Here is a 24,406-nt window from a genome sequence, read left to right as displayed (position 1 = left end):
ATACTAACAGCCATAAAAGGGGAAATTGACAGTAACACAATAATAGTAGGGAACTTTAACACCCAACTTTCACCAATGGACAGATCAACCAAAACAAAAATAAGGAAACACAAGCTTTAAATGACACATTAAACAAGATGGACTTAATTGATATTTATAGGACATTCCATCCAAAAACAACAGAATATAATTTCTTCTCAAGTGCTCATGGAACATCCTCCAGGATAGATCATATCTTGGGTCACAAATCAAGTCTTGGTAAATTTAAGAAAATTGAAATCGTATCAAGTATCTTTTCCAACCACAATGCTATAAGACTAGATATCACTTACATGAAAAAAACTGTAAAAAATACAAACACATGGATGCTAAACAATACGCTACTAAATAACGAAGAGATCACTGAAGAAATAAAAGAGGAAACCAAGAAATACCTAGAAAAAAATGACAATGGAAACACGATGGCCCAAAACCTACGGGATGCAGCAAAAGCAGTTCTAAGAGGGAAGTTTATAGCAATACAATCCTACCTCAATAAACGAGAAAAATCTCAAAAAAAACCCCAAACCTTACACCTAAAGCAATTAGAGAAAGAAGAACAAAAAGACCCCAAAGTTAGCAGAAGGAAAGAAATCATAAAGATCAGATCAGAAATAAATGAAAAAGAAATGATGGAAACAATAGCAAAGATCAATAAAACTAAAAGCTGGTTCTTTGAGAAGATAAACAAAATTGATAAACCATTAGCCAGACTCATCAAGAAAAAAAGGAGAAGACTCAAATCAACAGAATTAGAAATGAAAAGGAAGAAATAACAACTGACACTGCAGAAATACAAAGAATCATGAGAGATTACTACAAACAACTATATGCCAATATATGACCACCTGGAAGAAACGGACAAATTCTTAGAAAAACATAACCTTCTGAGACTGAACCAGGATGAAATAGAAAATATAAACAGACTAATCACAAGCACTGAAATTGAAATTGGGATTGAAAATCTTCCAGCAAACAGAAGCCAAGGACCAGATGGCTTCACAGGCAAATTCTTTCAAACATTTAAAGAAGAGCTAACATCTATCCTTCTCAAACTCTTCCAAAATTATAGCAGAGGGAGGAACACTCATTCTACGAAGCCACCATCACCCAGATAGCAGAACCAGACAATTATGTCCCAGAAAAAGAAAACTACAGGCCAATAACACTGATGAACATAGACACAAAAATCGTCAACAAAATACTAGCAAACAGAATCCAACAACACATTAAGAGGATCATACACCATGATCAAATGGGGTTTATCCCAGGAATGCAAGAATTCTTCAATATATGCAAATCAATCAATGTGATACACCATATTAACAAATTGAGGGAAAAAAACCATATGATCATCTCAGTAGATGCAGAAAAAGATTCCAACAAAATTCAGCATCGATTTATGATAAAAACCCTCCAGAAAGTGGGCATAGAGGGAACTTTCCTCAACATAATAAAGACCATATAAGACAAACCCACAGCCAACATCATTCTCAATGGTGAAAAACTGAAAGCATTTCCACTAAGATCAGGAACAAGATAAGGTTATCCACTCACCACTATTATTCAACATAGTTTTGGAAGTTTTAGCAACAGGAATCATAGAAGAAAACGAAATGAAAGGAATCCAAATTGGAAAAGAGGAAGTAAAGCTGTCACTGTTTGCAGATGACATGATAGTATACATAGAGAATCCTAAAGATGCTACCAGAAAACTACTAGAGCTAATCAATGAATTTGGTAAAGTAGCAGGATACAAATTAATGCACAGAACTCTCTTGCATTCCTATACACTAATGATGAAAAAACTGAAACAGAAATTAAGGAAACACTCCCATATACCATTGCAACAAAAAGTATAAAATACCTAGGAATAAACCTACCTAAGGAGACAAAGGACCTGTATGCAGAAAACTATGACATTGATGAAAGAAATTAAAGATGATACAACCAGATGGAGAGATATACCATGTTCTTAGATTGGAAGAATCAACATTGTGAAAATGACTATACTACCCAAAGCAATCTACAGATTCAGTGCAGTCCCTCTCACACTACCAGTGGCATTTTTCACAGAACTAGAACAAAAAACTTCACAATTTGCATGGAAACACAAAAGACCCACAATAGCCAAATCAATCTTAAGAAAGAAAAACGGAGCTGGAGGAATCAGGCTCCCTGACTTCAGACTATATTACAAAGCTACAGTAATCAAGACAGTATAGTACTGGCACAAAAATAGAAATATAGATCAATGGAACAGGATAGAAAGCCCAGAAATAAACCCACACACATATGGTCACCTTATCTTTGATAAAGGAGGCAAGAATATACAATGGAGAAAAGACAGCCTCTTCAATAAGTGGTGTTGTGAAAACTGGACAGCTACATTTAAAAGAATGAAATTAGAACACTCCCTAACACCATACACAAAAATAAACTCAAAATGGATTAAAGACCTAAATGTAAGGCCAGACACTATCAAACTGTTAGAGGAAAACATAGGTAGAACCCTCTATGACATAAATCACAGCAAGATCCTTTTTGACCCACCTCCTAGAGAAATGGAAATAAAAACAAAAATAAACAAATGGGACCTAATGAAACTTCAAAGCTTTTGCACAACAAAGGAAGCCATAAGCAAGACGAAAAGACAACCCTCAGAATGGGAGAAAATATTTGCAGATGAAGCAAGTGACAAGTGATTAATCTCCAAAATATACAAGCAGCTCATGCAGCTCAATATCAAAAAAACAAACAACCCAATCCAAAAGTGGGCAGAAGACCTAAATAGACGTTTCTCCAAAGAAGATATACAGATTGCCAACAAACACATGAAAGGATGCTCAACATCACTAATCATTAGAGAATTGCAAATCAAAACTACAATGAGGTATCACCTCAAACCTGTCAGAATGGCCATCATCAAAAAATCTACAAACAATAAATGCTGCAGAGGGTGTGGAGAAAAGGGAACCCTCTTGCACTGTTGGTGGGTATGTAAATTGATACAGCTACTATGGAGAACAGTATGGAGGTTCCTTAAAAAACTAAAAATAGAAGTACCATATGACCCAGCAATCCCACTACTGGGCATATACCCTGAGAAAACCATAATTCAAAAAGAGTCACGTACCAAAATGTTCATTGCAGCTCTATTTACAATCGCTAGGACATGGAAGCAACCTAAGTGTCCATCGACAGATGAATGGATAAAGAATTTGTGGCACATATATACAATGGAATATTACTCAGCCATAAAAAGGAATGAAATTGAGTTATAGCATATATAGCATACCCCTTCCAATCTCTTGCACCAGACAGCACCTGAGTGCTTCTGCTGAAACCCATGGTATATTATTTTAGGCACATTATCTCAGACTTTGGAAAATGCAGCACCGTGAATTACTGTATTCCTTGTATTTCCCTGGATGAATGAAATGAATACCTGTGATTTAGAAATGGACTTTTCTTTAAAAAGGTGAAAGATTTGCAAAATGAGACATTGAGAAAGAACCACTCTCTTTGAGGAGAAGGAAGAGAGAAAGATGAATCTTGACTCAAGAATGCAAGGATGAAGATCAGATCATGTGAGGTTTATATATGGCTGATGCAATTAAAAATAGTTTTTTCTTCGTACTCTGAGAACTGTTGCGGTACGCGGGCCTCTCACTGTTGTGGCCTCTCCCGTTGCGGAGCACAGGCCCCGGACGCGCAGGCTTGGCGGCCATGGCTCACGGGCCCAGCCGCTGTGCGGCACGCGGTATCCTCCCGGACCGGGGCACGAACCCGTGTTCCCTGCATCTGCAGGCGGACTCTCAACCACTGCGCCACCAGGGAAGCCCCTGAGCACTGTACTATTTCATTCATATTTGCTTTGTCCTATGCTGTAATCCCCTGTTGCTCCAGTCTCCATGAAGTCTTATTACATTCAGAATCGTTTTGTGTTGGGGCAGTAAAAGAAGGATGAGCTTTTTTGCATCTGTCTTTGCAGAGGCCACTGTAACTGCACTGTATTTAAGGAGGAGACAGGTTCCAGAATCCCAGAGCACAGGTTTCAGTGAGGTCAGCAGAGGCTCAGGGCAGATCTGAGAGCGGTGGGTAGTGACCATGTTAGGGCAGAGAACAAGGCTACACATGCACTATTTCAGCAGAGGATAAGAGACAAGACCCCATTAAATCAAATATGCTATGAGCCTTTAAAAACGATGTCAGGCAATTCAATTTGTATTTATCAGTTTTTCTCACCCCTAAAGCAGAAGAGAGTTAATGTACCTTCTCAAGGATTCCACTGAGGAAACTAAGCAGTTGGGTATTTATAGGAAGTCTTTTATTTTGAACATTCATTTATCAGAGGAGTACAGAAACAGAACCGCAGTGAATAATATAAAATAAAGGATTTATTATAGGGAGAGACCATAAGCATTTGTGGGTATTTGTTAAACAGTCTATTGAAGGCTGTTGTTTCTGTTTCTTGGGTTAGGTCTGAATGGTCAGCTGGGAAGGAAAAGATAGAGAAGAAATGGGGAAAGCAACTGACTGACAAGGATTTTTCTCATAGTCTCCGTTCTTAGATGCAGGTGCCCCACAAATATGTGGGTGCCCCTGACCATGACACCGTATTCTCAGTCCAGTTGCTAGAGAAGCTGAAAGAGGAGATGGCAGGAACTAAAGGAGTTTAGAGGCCTGGCTGCTACTGCAACAAGATCAACCAGCAGATCGGCGACAAAGCGCGTGAGCTACAATAGCTCCCAAACTTACACTCCCCTTCTGAGGATAAACATCGGTGCTGCTGCCCTGCCATCTTTCAAGATATATGCAAATTCCACTTGTGGCCAATTCTCACTTGCAACCTTCTATATTCATCTATATGGAAGACAAATGTGGGAAATATAGTTCCAGCTTGGCTACCTTGACAATAGAAAGCCACTGTATTTCTGTTCAATTTTGCAGTTTTAATATACTGTGCTTTAAATTGTGGACTTTGGGTTAATAATAAAATTTCAAGAAGCTGTGGCATGTTATCTCATGGTTTTTAATAAATCTTAGCATGTCACTCAGGCTACTCTGTTCTATACAGTAGCATTATATTGTGGTTATTGTATAGAATGGATTCAGTAATTCTGAATCATTATTGTTGTCTTTACAAAAGTTATTGTTATGTCCTTTAGGCTATTATTATTGGCTGTTTTCTGTACCAAGTAAGAAGATCTCAATGATAATTGCAATTTAAATTCTGATGTCTGGAGTGCGAAACTCAGCTAAGCAAAACTCATTAAAAAAAAAAAGGGGGGGGGATGCCTTAACCGGGGCTGTGTATTATGCTTTATTTTAGGTGAAAAGGAAGTGACAATTCTTGATTTTCTGAGTTTAAATATTGAATACAATGTTAAACGTGATAAGCAGTTAGGTTCCATATACAAGCCCTGGCACACAATCAGGACTCCAGCAATGGAAGAAGCAACAATAATGATGGTGATGTTGATGAAGAAAGAAGGGGGATACTGGGTTATGATGGTGATGTAAGGACACAAAGTATGGTAATAAATAAAGGAAACTCCTCAACCACTGTTTTCAAAGCAATGCATGGCTGTTCTCATAGAAAACTGGATAAATCACTTACGGACTAGCAGTTCTAATGAACCCTCATCTTGTTGTATCCTCAAAGGTGCTATTCTCTGAATGTCTCTTATTATCTCCAACCCGTAAGTAACTCTTGTGTGAGCTTATCATAGCTCTTCATGTGCACACCTATCATATGTCCCTGATATGTCATATCATGACATATGATCATATCATATATCACACCATACATCATGACCTCTTACAGCTAAGGCATAATCTGGCTTTCAGGGTCACGTGGCAAAGAGCATGACATCTTTGGGTAGCAAGAACCACCCTTATTTGGCAAAGACCTGTAGAAATGGCAGGCTTTTTGGTTTTACGGACTGTGCGTAGCTATCTGGATGAGCTGCAGGATATTCTTAATGTTAACTGTCCTAAAGAAAAACTTTTTTGAAATAGTGAGAAAAGGAAAAAACTTGAAGGATATGATACAGAGATGTTTTGTCTTGAAAGGGTGAAAAGTATAATACATAATTTTTATGTTTGATTTTTAAGATAGAAAACATTACTGTCCCCCTGTATTCCTCAGAGAGGCATCCACCTCTATTCCAGTTCTTCTCCTTGATGCGTGGTTGCACTGTACTGTACTCCCCACCACCTCCCACACTTCAGTTCTGCATGGCCATTGACCTGCTGTGGCCAATGAAATAGAAGCAGAAGAGAAATGTGTCAGTTCCTTGTAGGAGGAATTAATTGTAGACACTCAGATTTAAACTTCTATTTCTCCTGTAGTGATCACAGGAGCAAGAGCTGAGAGGGAGCCTCCAAGAGCCTGGGGCTCTGAGTGACTTCCGTGAGCTGAACATTACGCTGCTCCATTTGGACATTTAGGGTGAGTGAGATATAAACATTTGTTGTGTTACGCCACCCAGAATAAGGTGGTGTTTGTTCTTGCTGCCTGACCTAGCCCATCCTGACTAGTAAAGGTGGTGACCTGCATAGCTTATATACTAAAAAAAAACACTGTCGCAGAATGTACAGTCCAAAGCTACTCAGCTTCTTGTCACAAAATTCATACAGCAAGGAGGAGGCCACAGATCCACAGATGGTGGGCCAAACTCCTTGGTGGTTGGTATTGGGAGAACAAGTGTTAAGCCTAGGGAGAACGTGTGGGCAGCCATCTGTCTCTGGCCAAGTGAACATGCAAACGTTCCAGGTCTTAAGGCAAAAGTAGAAAAGGGATGGCAGCTTTCTGCTCTACAGATAACGTCAAGATGCAAAACATTTTTGCTCTGTGCCTTGTTTTTCTACGAAGCCTCCAGATCTCTAGTTCTCAATCATCAACAAACAACTATATGAACGCATGACTTTGTTTTTTGTCTACTTCTTGAAATAAATAATTTCAGACACTTGATAACATGGCCATGCATGTGTTTGGTGAAACAGTTGCACTGTTAAGATAATGACACAAAACATTTAACATGCTCAATTCATTTCATATTTAAAAAAAAAGGAAATAAAATAGTTTGAGGATTACCCAAAAACTGCTAGATACAAATGCGGATGTTATATTCATTCTAAATAGGCTTGCTCTCTTTATTATGAAGAATATCATTTTACAAATACTTATTAACTTAAAAGAAACTGTTAGTGGCTAGTGCTTTATAATTATTGTTCAGAGATTTTGAATGTTTTTTAATTCCATGATAACATAGCTTTTTCAGACTAAAATAATATGCTAAGAAATATAACCTATTCATTAGTTACAGTTCATAAAGCACTTAATTAGCCCACCTGTTTAAAATTATCTGGATTATCCTGAAGTTTGATTAGGAAAGAGAGATTTTTTAATTTCTTGAAGGATGCTAAAGGACCTCATATAACTTTTACCCTAACACCTATGTCGAAGTCAATAAATATTTATTAGGAGCATATTAGGTGTCAAAGCCTGTGCTAAATGCAAAGACACATAGTGAAAAATACAAGTAGGACCTGTTTGAATGTACTTTACAGATTATATTAAGATCAATATTAAGCATGCAATTACACAAGTAATATGTTGTGGTCTGATAAGTGCTACAAAGAGGGGCATTCAAGCTACTGTAAAGAAGATAATAGGAAGATGTAATCTTATCTGAAGTTCAGGAAAGTTTTTTAGAAGAATAAGATATAAGCTAAGAGAAACTTGAAAGATAGGTAGGAAGCAGGTAAAGGGGCAGAGGAAGAATCTTCCAGGTAGTGGAATTAGCTTTGCAAAAGCTAGATACCTAGAAGTGATGTGATATATTCAAGGAATAGAATAAAGAATAAGTGCATAAAAAAAAAGAATAGTGGTATTGGTGGAAGCAGACTGGAGCAGACTGGTTTGGAAAAAGACCTATGTAGGTTGCTGATATAGATATATAGATAGATAGATAGATAGATAGATAGATAGATAGATAGATAGGCAGATAGATATTTAGATATAGATATAAATATATATGTAATAAGTGAATGAGTTTGCCTAGGGAGAGCATTTAGAATGAGAACACAGAACCTTCTTCAGGACTTAGTACTGAGTCCTGAGAAATTCCCACATTTAAAATTAGAGGAGGATGAAAAAAATAATGGGGGAAGAACTGTTAGTGAATCAGGAAGAAAACAAAGTATGATATTACTTAAAGCAAAGAAAGAGTCTTTCAAGAATATGGAGTGGGAGCTAGCTGCCATTTCAAGCTAATTGTCCACAGGAATAGAGACCCTGTGTTGTGAGATCTTCTGATTTTATAAAAAGGCAAAAATCTAGATTATGTAAAATTCTTCCATTTTTAAATCAAGATTGACTGTTAAAATTGTACAAACTCAATCAAGAGGCTGGAAATGATGCCATTTATAAACTCTGTGTTATACCAAGATTTGCAAACAACAGTGATAGCTATTTGGTTTAATCAGACATCTAGAAAATTAGCAAAAGCATTTGGCTGTAATTCTTAATTCAGTAGGTACTGAAACATTGTACAGCCAGAAACAGGGACATACTGAAACAAGGAAAGCTGCTGAAGTTTTACAACCAGAAGTGTTCAATTCAATTGACAACTAGTAGGGCTTACTCTATATATGAGAGTATCAAATGTAGTTATTGTCTTAACACCAGGGAAAAATTTGCACATAAGCAAGAACAGGCCCCATTATGTGTTATTTTACTGCTTGTTCTACGTAATGCATAAAAAGAAAATTTTTTTCATTTTCTCTGTTTCTAATTTCACCAGACATACCCCCAAGTACAAGAAAATGTATTGACATCCTTGATAACATGATTATCTCCTCAACTAGGTGGCCAGCGCTATTGTACTACAGCCTGCATTTCTACCAGGATGCACACCAGGGAACCCTGTATCAATCTACTCTCAGATCCAGGCCTGCGGCGTCTATCGTGGCCGCTGGGATGGTGCAGTGACCTCAACTGAAGCATGATTCCTTCTCTGGAAGTTCCAAGTATTCTCTCTTTGACTTGACACTAGACTGGTGGCTTCGTGTGTACATTGGCTCTTTCTTCCTTGCTAGTATCTGAAATGCACATTAAAACTACAAATAGTACAAATAGAACTACCATATGACCCAGCAATCCCACTACTGGGCATATATCCTGAGAAAACCATAATTCAAAAAGAGTCATGTACCAAAATGTTCATTGCAGTTCTATTTACAATAGCCCGGAGATGGAAACAACCTAAGTGCCCATCATCAGATAAATGGATAAAGAAGATATGCCACATATATACAATGGAATATTACTCAGCCATAAAAAGAAATGAAATTGAGCTATTTGTAATGAGGTGGATAGACCTAGAGTCTGTCATACAGAGTGAAGTAAGTCAGAAAGAGAAAGACAAATACCGTATACTAACACATATATATGGAATTTAAGAAAAAAAATGTCATGAAGAACCTAGGGGTAAGACAGGAATAAGGACACAGACCTACTAGAGAACGGACTTGAGGATATGGGGAGGGGGAAGGGTAAGCTGTGACAAAGAGAGAGAGAGGCATGGACATATATACACTACCAAACGTAAGGTAGATAGCTAGTGGGAAGCAGCCACATAGCACAGGGAGATCAGCTCGGTGCTTTGTGACCGCCTGGAGGGGTGGGATAGGGAGGGTGGGAGGGAGGGAGACGCAAGAGAGAAGAGATATGGGAACATATGTATATGTGTAACTGATTCACTTTGTTATAAAGCAGAAACTAACACACCATTGTAAAGCAATTATACTCCAATAAAGATGTTAAAAAAAAAAGCACGAGGGAAGTCTGGCAATGTGAATTTACATTAGACTTTGGAAGAGGTTGACAAAGAAAGAATTTGAACGGAAAACCTGACTAAAACAGTACACATATCATGTTCAAAATCATTTCTCCTCTTCTATATCTAGATTTTGAAATAATATTTTTGGTGCTTCTAGCAGCTACAAACAGACTGCTCATTAGTTAGGGCTCTAGAAGCTGTAACTTTTTGTTTTTGGATTTAAAATTACTCGGAAAAAAAAGTACTTGACTTGCATTAGTATCACAAGAGAGAGAGATGATACAAGAATGTGACTGAATATTTGATTCTTTTGTTGTATTAGATTCACCCCCTGAAATTATAAACTATAGTTTCGTGAGCACATCTTTTTTTACTTTTTAATATTTCTTATTTCTTTATATTTATGGGAGTACTAAGAATTATGGTTACCAGAGTCCTCATTTCCATAAGATATAAATGAGGTTTCAAATGAGATATGACATTAAAATAAGATTTCTAATGTCTGTATTTCCATTATTTCCACATCTATGAAATTTGAAATAACTTCATTAAATTGAAAGGTAAATAAATTGAATTTGCTAACAAGTCTAAAATGTAGCGATGTATATATAATGAAGTCAGCATAGGCTAGATTATTTTTCATACATCATGTATAATTAAAGAGGTGATATGTTATTATGTCATTGAATATAAAATATAACCCTTATTTCTGCAAGATAAAATGTTCAATGGCAGTGGGGTGTGACTGAAACATCTACGACCCAGTGATGGTCAGTGTTGGTTTGACCCCCTAAAAGGATGTCCTATTTCTTTCCTCACGACTCCTTCTTGATTAAATGTGTTTAAAATCTAAGCTTGGAGAGAGAAAGGAAACTTTCCTGATAGGCAGTGATTTATAACGTAACTTCACTATGGATACATTTACCTAAATGCAGTCTGGCTGACTATAGAGTACCAAGGAACAAACAAAAAACTCCAACTCTTCTAGACATGAAATCTATATTAGGCAGGGGCCCAACTAGAGGAGTTTAATTCCGATGGCTTGAATGAAGATAATTTAATGAAGAAACTGTTTAAAAGAATCATAGGCTATAATGAAGGGACTACTTAAAAGAACAAAAGTAAATCCTAAGTGAAGCATCCAGGGAGTAGCATCTTAGGAAGCCATCACCTCCTTTGGTGTTGAAGGAGCAAAGGGAGGAGATAGTGTCCATCCTGGAGGCCAGAGCCCCTTGGAGCAGCTGAAGAGGGGTCGCCCAGTAGGAGCTCTGGTTGTAGAGGGATGGGGCCTTGTAGGGAGCAAGTTGTAAGAGTAAGTACCCTGTATCTCTCTCCTACTCCCTGATCTGCCGATGCCAAGTAAGGGTCAACTCAACAGACGTCAACAAGCCAGGGACCCTGGGTGATGCAGCCAGCAGAGCGCCCAGCAGGGCAGAGAGGGGTCGTGAAAGGACCTGAGTGGAGGGTGGAAACGGTGAATGCTCAGCACAGATTTGAATCCAGAGAGGCTGTGAAGGTCTCCAGGATAACCTCGGGCAGTGTGCCTACGACTGGCCTCAAAAAGCATGTCCAGAAACTTGGAGATTCCAAGTAACTGTTTGGAGAGGGAACACTCTGAAACCAATGGTGCGTACTGGCCCTGAATACGGTCATACCAGGAATAATATTGGGCCCTTTTAACATTTTGTCTTATTTCCTATTGACAATACCCAGCTCTGGGAGGAATCATTACCAATGTGTATAGATTTTTAAAAAAAGAGAGAGAGCCAAAAAAAAAAAACAAAAAAAAAAAACCAAAGAAACAAACAAAGGAAACAAAACACAGCCAAAACCCAAAAAACCCTGATTTTTGAGAGCTTAAATAGCTGGTAAATAGAGAGACTGGTCTTCAGGCTGAATTCTCATCATATCTTCGGCCTGCATTCTTTCCTTTACACCATGCTTCCCTTTGACATTTGAAAGCGTTTGCTTAGCTTAAGGAAAAATAGGCAGCAAAACCCCTTTATTGTCTTTTCTGGAGGAAGCAGTGACCACTTCTGTCAGCAGCATTGTCACTGTGGCCTTTTACTTCAGACCTCCCAAGTCTGTTCCTTTTTCAGATCTGGCTTCAACCCAGGCCTGGTCCTCACTTTACTTTCCTACCATCTGGTCCACTTCTTTCCTTTTCTTTCTTTTTTTTTTTTTTTTCTGGCTCCAGTCCCTAGACTCTAGTCAACCACTTCTCACACATTAAAAAAAAAAAAAAAAAATCTTCTTGGGTTTGGAAAAATCTGGAATCAAAGGTGAAGAGTGTGAAAGAAAAAACTGGAAGTAAGTAAAGAGGCTAGGAAGTGTCCACCGAAAGAGCTCGCACTTCTGAAGTGGGCCAGTGGAGTTGAAACTGCCAGGGAGCCTGGGCTGCTGCTCTGAAGCTTCGGGCACATGGTGAGCCCTGCAGAGAGCACATGGCTGCCCTAGTTTGTTGTTCTGAGTTGAAACCTCAAAAAGAACTGGAAGAAAGCAGAGCAGGAGTGAACTGAAGTGCAACGGGGCAGAATTACACTTCTGCAAGCATCTCTTTGGTGCAGTAGTGTAGCTGTTACCCTCCGCTGTGGTGTCGTGGAGTGTATCCACAGCTGGATATCTTTCTGAGAAAATGGGGCGATCTAGCAGGACCTTACTTGCTTAAGAAGTTAAAGTTATATAAAAGATACTTTCATAATTCAGAATGAAACTGAAATCTGGAAAATTCACTTTATGATTGAATCTATTTATATTTTTGCATCGCAAACATACTGATGAATATGGCCACTCCCTCTCTTTGATGCCTCCAGTCTCTCTTTTCTGTTGAAGCAAAAGATGATTTTCTTAAAGCTAATGAAATTTAATTTTCAGTATCCCTCACTTGTCTGGGCTGTTTCCAAGACTTTATGTCTAATTTTGTGGTTGCAATTTGGTATTCTTTTTCTTAGAAAGGGCCCGTCAAATTTTATAAGCTTCAGGCTCCACAAAACCTGGTTCCTGGGAGTGGGGTGGAGTTTGCGCTTGGGCCTTAGGAAAGGACATGCCATGGTGAGACAATCCTTTTAGCACCTGTTGGCAGAATCTCAACTCCTTGGTGGAAATACTGTCAAAATTGTCACTTGTGACTTCATCTTTGTGCTCCATGACACATCTAAAAAAGAGTTAATCAGTGACAAATTCTTATGTAATAAAGTGCCTCCAAGATGCCTTTCACAACACTCAGGCCAAATAAACTTGAGAGGCTTAATGGATGCACGAATTAAGTGCTGCAAGCCCTTCAAAGAAGCTTTCAAACCAATGGACTCTAAATTGTGTGGAAAGGAAAATGCAGAGTGATTGATTGTACCTGGTGCATTATTGCTCTCTAAAAATATTACTTATCTGTACTTTGGAACAATACTTTTTTCACTTTATTTTTCCTATGGTTCCACTTTCTATCTAAGCTCTAGGTGTAGACATACATTAATGAGGAAGCACGAATAGATAGCTGAGATCTACACACTTTTTCTGTAAGGGGACAGATAGAAAACACTTTCAGCTTTGCAGGCCACATAATCTCTACTGTAACTACTCATCCTGATGCCGTAGCATGAAAGCAGCCATAGTCAATAGTTCAATGAATGGATGTGATTGTGTTCCAATAAAACTTTATTTGTGGACACTGCAACCTGAATTTCATATAATTTTTATGTGTCAGGAAATATTACTTTTCTTTTGTGTTTTAAAAAAAATCCTTTAAGAATGTAAAGTCATTCTTAGCTCACAAAAGCAGAAAACAGCCTAGATTTGGCCTGTGAGCTATCATTTGCAAACCTCTGATGTATAGTAACAGTGGAAAGAATATGAGTTGTATTCAGACTTGTTTTCAATCTTGAGTCTATCACTATTAAATAAATGAACTTGTGTATCAGTTCACCAACTCCCCAGAGCCTTTGCATTCTCACCTATAAAATGGGGTTGCAATACTTATCTTGGAGGGCTGTCAGTAGAATTACATGAGACATAGTATTTCAATGAATCTATCATAGTTTCTCAAAAGTAGCAGTTACTCAATATATTTGAATTCTCTTCAGTTTTCTTGACTATTTTTTTGACTGACTTGACTAGTCTGTTTTGAACAGGTATTTTACAGCCATAAAAATTGAAAAAAATGTTTTGAAATTAAACACTAAAGTGGTTAAGTTTTCAAGTAAATTAATGAGATGATACGATGAAAATGTCATTCATATTCATGTTTGTATTGCCATTATTTTAATGTTGCTCTTTGGGGGTCATATAATTTTCTTTGCATTATTAGAATTTTTAGTTTTCAATGAAAATATTTGTTTGTTTTGAATTTGATATAATTAGTATTACGTTAATTTTGTGCTTTTCCTGTGAGGCCTTACTCTACGTGCTCCACTGGGCTTACCTATATAATTTATGGCCAAGATGACACTGACAGTACAAATGCTACATGCTACTCTAATAATGTATATTTATAGAGCAATGTGTGTGTCAGTGATTTAACTCTACTAGTGTATATTGAAAGTGTACACTGTTGACTAAGGTCACAAAGACCCTTGAAAAAAATGCATTACTTCCAGACAATCTGCATTCAATTAATTCTCCATATGACTTTACTAGTTAAGCCAAAATTCTAGGGCAGGAATTCTAAACAGAGGGAAGAACTAATGAGCTTTCAAATCATCCCAAGAATTTTTTAAAAAATATCCTGATTCTTCACCACTCGCCTTACCCCCCCCCCCCATGCTCTCAACACACAAAGAACTGTGGGGTAGGGAGCGTGGTTTGTTTATTTGTATTTTGAAAAAGAAAAGCTCCTCAGGTGATTCTGACAACCCTACACACACACACACACACACACACACACACACACACACACACACACACACACGTGCGCACAACGAAACATCACTTTTGAAGGTCAGTGGCAGTACTTTTCTGTCTGTTAGGATTCTTCCTAGTCAAGAAGCTATTTTGCTTCAAAACCTGCTCTGAATGTAGAGATTATTACCAGGGAGTTACATTCAGTTTTCTCCAGGTCAGCAGTCTGAATTTTGATGATTTTCTCCTTCAGTCTTTGATGCCGGAAACAGTTACTGAGCATTCGCTGCAGGCAAGACACTGCCACATGCTGTGAGGTATGAAAAAGGATGAATACTACTTCTCATCTTTAAGGAGGTACAATATAATAGAAGCGATAAGACAGGTACACACCTAAGTGTATATGACAACATTAAATGGAGAGGTATGCAAAAGAAATACAATGTCTTACTGGAAATTAGAGGATCGTGAGATCATTTGTGATTTCAGGGACCAAGAAAGTCTTCATACATAATTGGAATTGCTATTTTTAAATGTTGCCAATTTCTAGGAAAATGGGTAAGCCTTTTAATGCAATATTGTTTGTAAATTTAAGATTTGATTCATGGTATTAAACTGTTAGGTACATCTTGATTTAAAAATATTTGAGCTTCCCTGTGCTATGCGGCTGCTTCCCACTAGCTATCTATTTTACATTTGGTAGTGTATATATGTCCATGCCACTCTCTCACTTCGTCTCAGCTTACCCTTCCCCCTCCCCGTGTCCTCAAGTCCATTCTCTACATCTGCGTCTCTATTCCTGTCCTGCCTCTATGTTCTTCATAACCTTTTTTTGTTTTTTAGATTCCTTGGTGCTTTGTGACCACCTAGAGGTGTGGGATAGGGAGGGAGACGCAAGAGGGAGGGGATATGGGGCTATATGTATATGTAGAGCAGATTCACTTTGTTATACAGCAGAAACTAACACACCATTGTAAAGCAATTATACTCCAGTAAAGATGTTAAAAAAAAAAATTTTGAGTTATCCTCTTGTGAGTAGTATCCATAAACAGTTTAATGCATCTGACAAAATCAGCCTTCCTAAAATAGTTCCTTTCACTATATAAGAGCATATAGCTATAAAATTCAAAGTTTCTTTAATGTAACAATTTATAATTCCACCAAAAAATCCTCAAATGGATCAAACCATATTTGTTATATTTAGCTTTTTCCCTCCAAATGAAGGATTCCATCATCGTGCATTCTAGCTTTCCTGACTCTTTCATTAAACAGAGAAGAAAGAAAAAATTCACTAAAAAAAAAAATCTACCTATATATCTAACGTATGAAATAAAAGAAATAATTTCCAGAATTCTTACAACGTTGCAGACATAAATGGATTGTTTCCAACAGTTTTTGTTAAACTCTATGCCCCTTAGGAAAGAATTGCTTTCTGGGTTATAAACAGTACACATGAAAATTACAAGCTTCACAATAATATTTATATTAGAAAAATGGGGCACCAAACGGAGATTTTCGATTTGATGCTAAAAGCATTTATCAATTTCTTTCTTTCAGTTTTTATCCCTTCAAATTCTTCAGCAAGAAATTTTGGTCATTTGTTAAAGTCTAGTTTGTTTGATTACACATGAAAATTAGATAAGATTTAGTTCAATTTAGTCATGAACAGCTCATGAAACAGTTAATTCATAATAAAATGAATTTGTCTCTCTCCAGATCCTCATTGCAAATTTCACTAGAGGGACTTTAGGCATAGAGATATAATGAGCAGAAATCCAAATTACCATTGGGAAATTCTCCAGTAAGGCCAGGGTTTTTAAAAGATAAATTTTGAGCAATATATATTGAACTTGATTTCAACAACTGCTTGAACTTAAGAGTTTAAAATGAAAAGGCAAATTGCTGGGTACTTTTCCTTATTTTGTGACCTTAAAAATTTTCCTATAATCATAACAAAATTCTTTTAATTAAGAGGAACTTAATTTATGTGGTGTATTTGGGAGCAGTTGCTCTTAAAAAATATTTTTAAAAAGTGAAAAAAAATTTTCTAATAAACAAATTTTTGTTGTCTTAATTGTCCCATTTTCTCACAGTCAAGAGGATTTCTTTCATCTGGATAATTTTCTCGCAGTTTAGAAGGGCACATGGATGAAACCATCGCCCAGAGCATTCCAGTGACTCAAGAATATCAAGAACCATCACCATATTTGAGGAGAATGAGACAATAAAATGGAAACTCCAGAAGGGGTATACCTTTAGCCTTTAATATTAACATTGCTGTTACATGGCCATTAGTAATTTGAGTAAATACGAATTATATAGGTTATGTTTATTGATTTGAAGTGATGGGGTTGCAAATCATTGGGTCCTGGATAGTAGAGAAATATAATGTTAGTTATGTAGGCAACGGCCGTGCCTATAATACTCATTCTAATATTAACCACCGATGCCATCACACCTGTAGACCAGGAAAGTACTAGCCAGGAAGATGAGTTGACATATCTTTCCTTATCCTATTCATTTCTTCATTCATTTGTGAAGCTTTCTTTTTACTTTTGTAATCCTCCAATGGTCTGTACCCCTGTACCTTGCTCCAAAAATTTTTTTTTATTCATTCAAAATTGAGTTCTTGTAGAACAGCCTTTCTGCCTTTGAGATATATATATATATATATATATATATATATATATATATATATTCATACGTGTTTTCTTTATTTCTACTTCTGTTCCTGACTGCTATTAAACAGCTCACACAAGAAGTAAACTCTCAAGAGTGACTTTCTTCAAGGGCCCTAGAATGCCTGTAAATTATCTATGAAAGCTTATGTAGTTCCCTTGGAGCATTTTTTCAAAGAACATCCTAATGTTACATAGGAGAAAGTGGTATCTTCCAGGCTAAGTAACTTTCTTCCATTACTCAAGCACTTTTTCTTTCTTTTATGGCTGTTCCCTGCCTGTCTGCAGTTGTAATGGATGGGGAGAAAATTCTAAGTTTCTAAGCTTATGGCTTGAGGGTTTAGGTTTAACTCTTTCATATCGATCAGGATTAAGTTACAAGAGGTGGTAATTCTATTCTACATGAGCAGATAGGAAATCAGGAAAAAAATTATCTGAACCAACCAATCCATCCAAGTTATATTTTTTAGTGTAAGTTTGTCACATGACATAAGTAGTGTCTTCTGAATGCATACGTGAGTGATATAATTGTAATTATTTACCCAGTTCTGTGTAACTTTGATCTATTACCATTTGGAAAAGGTCTGATCTAAAGATATAGATGTATAACAGTTTCAAGTTAGTGGAGAGAGGTGTCACAGATTATCTCTATTAGTAGCATTAGAGCAACTACTATCACCACGACCACTACTAATTTCAGTCATTACTACCTTAAAACTTTCACATATTTTCTTGTTTATTTTCACAATAACCCTGACAGAACAATAGAGAGATGATATTATTACCTTACTTTTACAGATGAAGAAAGGGAAATACAAAGAGGTTAATTTGGACAATGTCAGGCAATGGTAGGAAAGGAGGCAGTTTTCTGATTGAGAAAGTCGGGCTTCCAGAGCCCACGCTTTACCACCTGCTACGTGTTTATTCTGTATCCACTCAGCATTCAATAAATGTTCAAGTATCAGCCATCAACACAGACACACAGACACTCAGTTATAAAAATGAGTGAGAGATATCCACAAGGTACCCTGCGTATAATAATAACAGGTACCAAAGACAGTAAATGCAACAGAAATTAGTTTGATAAAAGTATGCACAGGATCCAATGGGAACATAAAGAACAGATAGCTTATTTGACTTCTGTGCAAAAGTAAAGTTCAGACAATCCTACATCGAGGGCATGGACTTGTGAACTGTGTTTTAAAAGTAGATTAGTGTTTGTCAGGAGGACAAGAGAGAAGAATGGTACAAATGGAGTTGCCACTTGAAATGAAGCCCAAAGAAACCATAAGGGGTTTCTTATGGCTGTATAGTCGAGGGTAAGGGTTGAGAGCAGTGAGAAATGACTCCACGGAGTGATGATGCAGTCTTGGAGGACTCTGCATAGCCACAGGGAGGAGTTTGATTTTTTTTCTTATGGAAATTGGATACTCAGTAGGGGTTTTAGACCAAAAATATCTGGGTTTGAACGTTGGGCCCAATAACATGTGTGATTATATTCAAGGCCTGGCATCTAAGTCTCAGTTCTCTCACTTCAGAAGCACAGGTTATTAATATTTAACCTCATTACCTGTTGTGAGTGGTGAGACAGTTATATGTAACATACACCTGATCCCTTATCCCCTAGTCGAGAGAGAAAGGAGGAGCAGAGAGAGCGTGCGTGTGTCTGCATGTAGGTGTGGAGTGCTGGTGGTTTTAGTGGTTGTCAGGATGCTTGGGTGTGGCGGTTGATAGGGCTGCCTATCGTTTGAGTTTTCCTCTTCCTTATGGGTTATGGGAAGATTAGACTTCCTTCCTCTCTAGAACTGGGACATAGCCATTGGCAGGCTTGTCTATTGAGATTTTTGCAGAAGCAATGTGTGTAGCTTTAAATGGGTGCATTGAATTATCAGGATAAGACCCACAGCACTCTCCCCCTCTGCTCTGCTGTTTATGGAGGCTTCTATGGAGGTAGAACTTCCATATCCTGTAGGGTCCTGCAAGGTTATCAGCCCCGCTACCAACTCCTGCTGGGCCTGTACTATACGAGAGAAAACAACTCTTGCTGAGATAAACCGCTGAGAATTTGGAAGTTGTTACTGAAGCATAACCTATCCCATCCCAACTAATACATGAGTCAAACAGAGTGTAGGTTGTTAATGGGGTTTCATGGAATTGGGGTTGGAGTAGGGAGTCTCTCATGTAGGGCTAGGAAAAGTAGATTTAGTGGTCACTGGAAGATGAGTGGCAACTTGACATTCAATACCCTCCAAACTCAAGGGACACAAAACCAGGAATTCTTGTCCCCAAAGAAAAGTCACTATAACAGTAAGCTGGGAGAGACCTGAGCCAACCACTGGCAGTCTGTGTGGTCCCCCTGGTATGACTGATACATGTTTCTCAGGACCATTAATTATACTAATCTCATTTTAAGATGCAGGGATGGGACCAGCATGGTGTCTGGCATATAACTTAAGCTCAACAAATGTTACCTGCCTTATGAATCTTCTTTTTCCTTCTTCTTTTATAAGATCCTGTGTTTGCTATTTATTTGGCAAATGGTTAGGATTGTTTGAACTGAATAACCTTAAAAATGCAACTCATATAATGATTTATTTCTGCAACTTAGTGTTTCTATAATTAAGTACTTCACATGCAAGCATAAATGTACTCAGAATTAGTCTTTTGTATCCATTCATTACGCAGTAGTGAATAAGGCATGACCTTATAATTTTTATATTAGAAGAGTAAACGCACCAAACATTTTCTTCATCCTATAAAGTTTTATTCCTTTGTTGTTGCATTTGTATGGATATCTGCAGGGTGTTTTTAATCAAAGCATTTCATTTGGTGGCTATATGGATGCCAATGCTTTGACACTATTAACATACCTTAACAATCAACTGTGATGACTATCCAGTCAGTGAAGGGCTATGCAAGGAAAAGTCTGTGCATGTGATTAAAATGTGTGCTTGTGGCATGCTTTATGTAACATATAATGATAACTTATCAAACTTCTAGGAAACTAGAGTATCAAAAATTGTGGAATAACATCCAGTACTTGAGGATGGACAACCAAAAGAGGAATCACAAGGCAGGGCAGGCAGAGAAACATATAAAAGTCTGCAGTAGAAAGGGTGGAAACCTGAAGTTTTGTCACAGTCAAGTATGCAATGATCGAGATAAAATGCAGCTCACCAGTAACTGCCACCAGAGCCTCATTATTTCCTTTTTTTTTTTTTTTTTTTTTTTGTGGAAAAGGACTGACAAGACCAACATTTCTAAGTGTCTGTCTCCTGAATGCTCTACCAGGGCTAAAAAGATGAACTAGGCATTGTCTAGGAGTTCACAGAGTTTAAGCGCGACAGTTAAATTAATGGGTAAGACTACCCTAGCACAGAGTTTTAGAAAAAAAGCAAAAGCTGAACTGAGTATTAACAGTTCCAGTTTAAATTATGTGGGGAGCAGTCATAACATCATAGTTTGTTGGAACCTTAGCATTCACCTAGTTCAATCTTTTAACCAATCAAGAATCTTTGTGCAAGATCAAACAGTCTTCACTTGAATATTTCTAAATGCTGACTTGAGACTAAATCATATCCCAGCTTTGTGGTATGCTCACCAGGCAATTTATTAACCTTAATAAATTTTCCTTTTCCATTTAGCAGTCTTCTTTCTGATACAAAGAAGGTTCTAGATACATTAATTACATTATTTGAAGTCATACTAAAAAGAAATGTTTCTTAATGTTTAATAAGCTGAATTCAATCAATGTTTACACTCCAAAAATACAAATAAGAGCTAAAGTCAAAATTGGATTAGATGTTTTTTCCCCCTGGTAATTAATTTGACAAAAGTCCAGGATTAAGAAGACCAATGTACTGGTCTAAAGGTTTTTCATAATAGTAATAGATTTGTATATACTCTATGCTAAGAGTATAAAGTTAGAGCATTAGTATTGTAAGCCTGTTTTAAACTTGTACTTGGAAGTCTAGGTATCTTAGATATCAACTATGAAACTCTTTAACATGATACACTGGAAAATAAAGTCTTGGTTGTCTGATTCATTTATTTGCAGATTTGGGGACTTTCAGTCAAATGCTGCTTCTAACATACATGAGCTGATCAAAGACAAAAACCATAACTCACTCTATATTACTCTTATCATTGAGCACAATTTGTTGATATCTTGGTATATAACATGTAATCTCTGGACCTTAGTGTTTCTGAAATAAGTAAATATCTCTTAGATTGACCACTGATTGTATTGGAAATGCATTTAAGTTATAGCCATGGAGACAATTTAAGGAAGAAATAAGATAGATTGCCAGGAGCTGTTAACTACTGGGGCATATCTGCTCATCAATATCTTGATAAGACAGACAACTCACACAAATTCAGATTAGCCAGTAGTACACGAGCAAGAAAGTACAGTCCTCCCTCAGCAACCACAGGGGATTGGTTCCAGGACCCCCGCGGATACCAAAAGCTGTGTATGCTCGAGTTCCTTATATAAAATGATGTAGTATTTGCATATAACTTATGCACATCTCTCACATACTTTAAATCATCTCTAGATTACTAATAATACCTAATACAATGTAAATGCTGTGTAAATCGTTTTAAATACAATGTAAATGACATGTAAAAATTTGCTGGAGCATAGCAAATTCAATTTCCGCTTGTTGGAATTTGGAATTATTTTTTCAAATATCTTTAATTTGCAGTTGGTTGAATCTGAGGATGCAGAACCCAAAGGTGAGGAGGGCCGACTGTTACGTCTAAAAATGTAAGGGCGTCTAAGAATTTTAATGAAACTTGAAAATGGGTTCAACATTTACAGTGAATCACTAATCTCAGTAAGACAGTTGATAGGTTTGTATAAAAGTCAGAAGCCACATTAATTTGTGTAGATTCAGTAATATTATTTAAAGATCAGGTTATTTAACATAGTAATATATAAGGTTTGATTGTATTTCTATAAATAATATAATAAACTTACCCAGTAAAATATCTTCCAAAAAGTTACTTTGGGAGAATATATAATTTTTTGAAGATGATTAAAATGTAGTTTTTTACTTTTAATTTTAAACTTCTCACATTGAAATTGCCTTCACAGTCAATTTATAATGCATTTGAGGGAAAATAAGTATCATTACTGGATAGTTACACTTGTTGATGTCTGAGCTCTTTCTAAAGAAACACATTTATTGTCAAAGGATAAAGCTTTGCTACCGTTGATGATATTAAAAAGAAAATGCTGTTAGTTCAGAGGGAAGATGAAAGAGAACCTAATAAAATGCTTTGAGCAATGACAGCATCACTGAAATAAATGGACATCTTTCCAAGGAAATTCTGTGTAGCTGACAATGTTCATTTGTTCAGGGAAGCAGGGTCTGGTGGGTACAAAAAAAAAGAGCTTCCGTACATTTCATTCTCTTTCACAGCAGCTTCTTTCCGCGCCAGGTTCTTAAATATGGGTGTCATCTGAGGTTTTGCCATTTGCTCTCTTTTTTCTCATATGATGTCCCTTGTATCATTTAAGCTCTGTCACTGGCTACAATTATCACTGTTATAACTACCTAATGTATGCCGCCACACCACATTTTTCTTCTCGATTTTACAATAAATACATCCAGCCTCTTGTTGGACTTCTCCAACAAATAACTCAAGTTCAACATGACTGAAATGAAACTCATCATTTATTTTCCTACAAGACCCTCAATCTGTTTTTGTCCCAGTTCAGAGAAGAGAACCACCAGCTGGCCATTCATCCAAGCTAAATGCATATGCTTACCCTAGATTCTTCTTTCTATCTTATTCCCTGCATCAGTGGGCCATCAAATTCTTTTCTAGAATATCTCCTCATTATTCCCTCCTCTCCATTCCCACTATCATTCTTTTTTCAGGTCCTTTTTTTTTCTGCTTAGAATATAACAGGCTTTGAACAGGTTTCACTGGCTCCTGCTTCTTTCTTACAACACATTTTCAAGTGTTGCCAAAGTAACTTTCCTAACATGAAAATAATATGTCACTTGCCCCACTACTCCAGAACAAAATGCCAATGCATTTCTTTGGACTTTTGCAGAAAACTTAGGTTTCATTTCCTCTGTCTGAAATGCCCTTCCTCCATGGCCACTGTCTGCTGGTATATACAGCAGCAGTGAAGAGCCATGCATGCTGGGCCAGCTTTTCTCTGATTTTTGGTTCCAAATTTCATGAGACTCAAGTTAGTGCCACCTCATACAAGGTGCTTGTTACTTGTGTAGAGTAACAAGGATGAGCTAGAGTTAGGTGACCTTCTGTGACTGGGACTTGCTTCTTTTCTTAAGACAAAGTTGTTGTCGTTGTTGCTGTTTTTCCTTTTCAAAATGTCTCTCTCCAGGACCTAGCAGAGAGCCTTCAGGTGTTCACTGACTGAATGAAAAAGGCTCTCCCATATTCTAGGGACTATAAAGCCGAAAAGATGAAAGACACGCCCTTTAAGAAAAGGTTATATACAGCCTTCTGTGAGTGGTCTAATTACACACTTATTTCAATGGAAGAAGATAGAGTAGAAATTAAAATTATGTTATGGTGGAATAGTCTTATTATTTTAAACACAGAGGGGATTAAACAGCTTAATTCATTTAAATAATCTACTAGCTAGAATAACGGTGGGAGCATTCAAAAATTATGGATGGATTTAGGGAGCCTATTAACATATAAAATACAGTGACAAAAACATGGAGAAAATCTACATTTTATTGTTTTTAAAGTGTAAAAGGGATAAACAAGGCTTATATGTGAGCAGTAGCATAGCTCAGTATTATCATCTGCCGCTGACTAGTACCTATAATAAAACATATTTTTAAAAGAATATTTTATCAGCACAGATCATGAAGACCTGCAAAAGTGAAAATATAGTGGAAACTGATAAATGTTAAAAGAGGAAAATTCCAGATTCACAGTCTGCTGTTTCTCCTCAAGTGTTTTCATAATAGCATCGAGATTAACTCAAATCTAAAAACATAAAGAAAAAGAATTAAT

The sequence above is a fragment of the Globicephala melas genome, chromosome 18 (assembly GCF_963455315.2).
Source record: "Globicephala melas chromosome 18, mGloMel1.2, whole genome shotgun sequence".
Classification (NCBI taxonomy): domain Eukaryota; kingdom Metazoa; phylum Chordata; class Mammalia; order Artiodactyla; family Delphinidae; genus Globicephala; species Globicephala melas.
Note: the sequence above shows the minus strand (reverse complement) of the source record.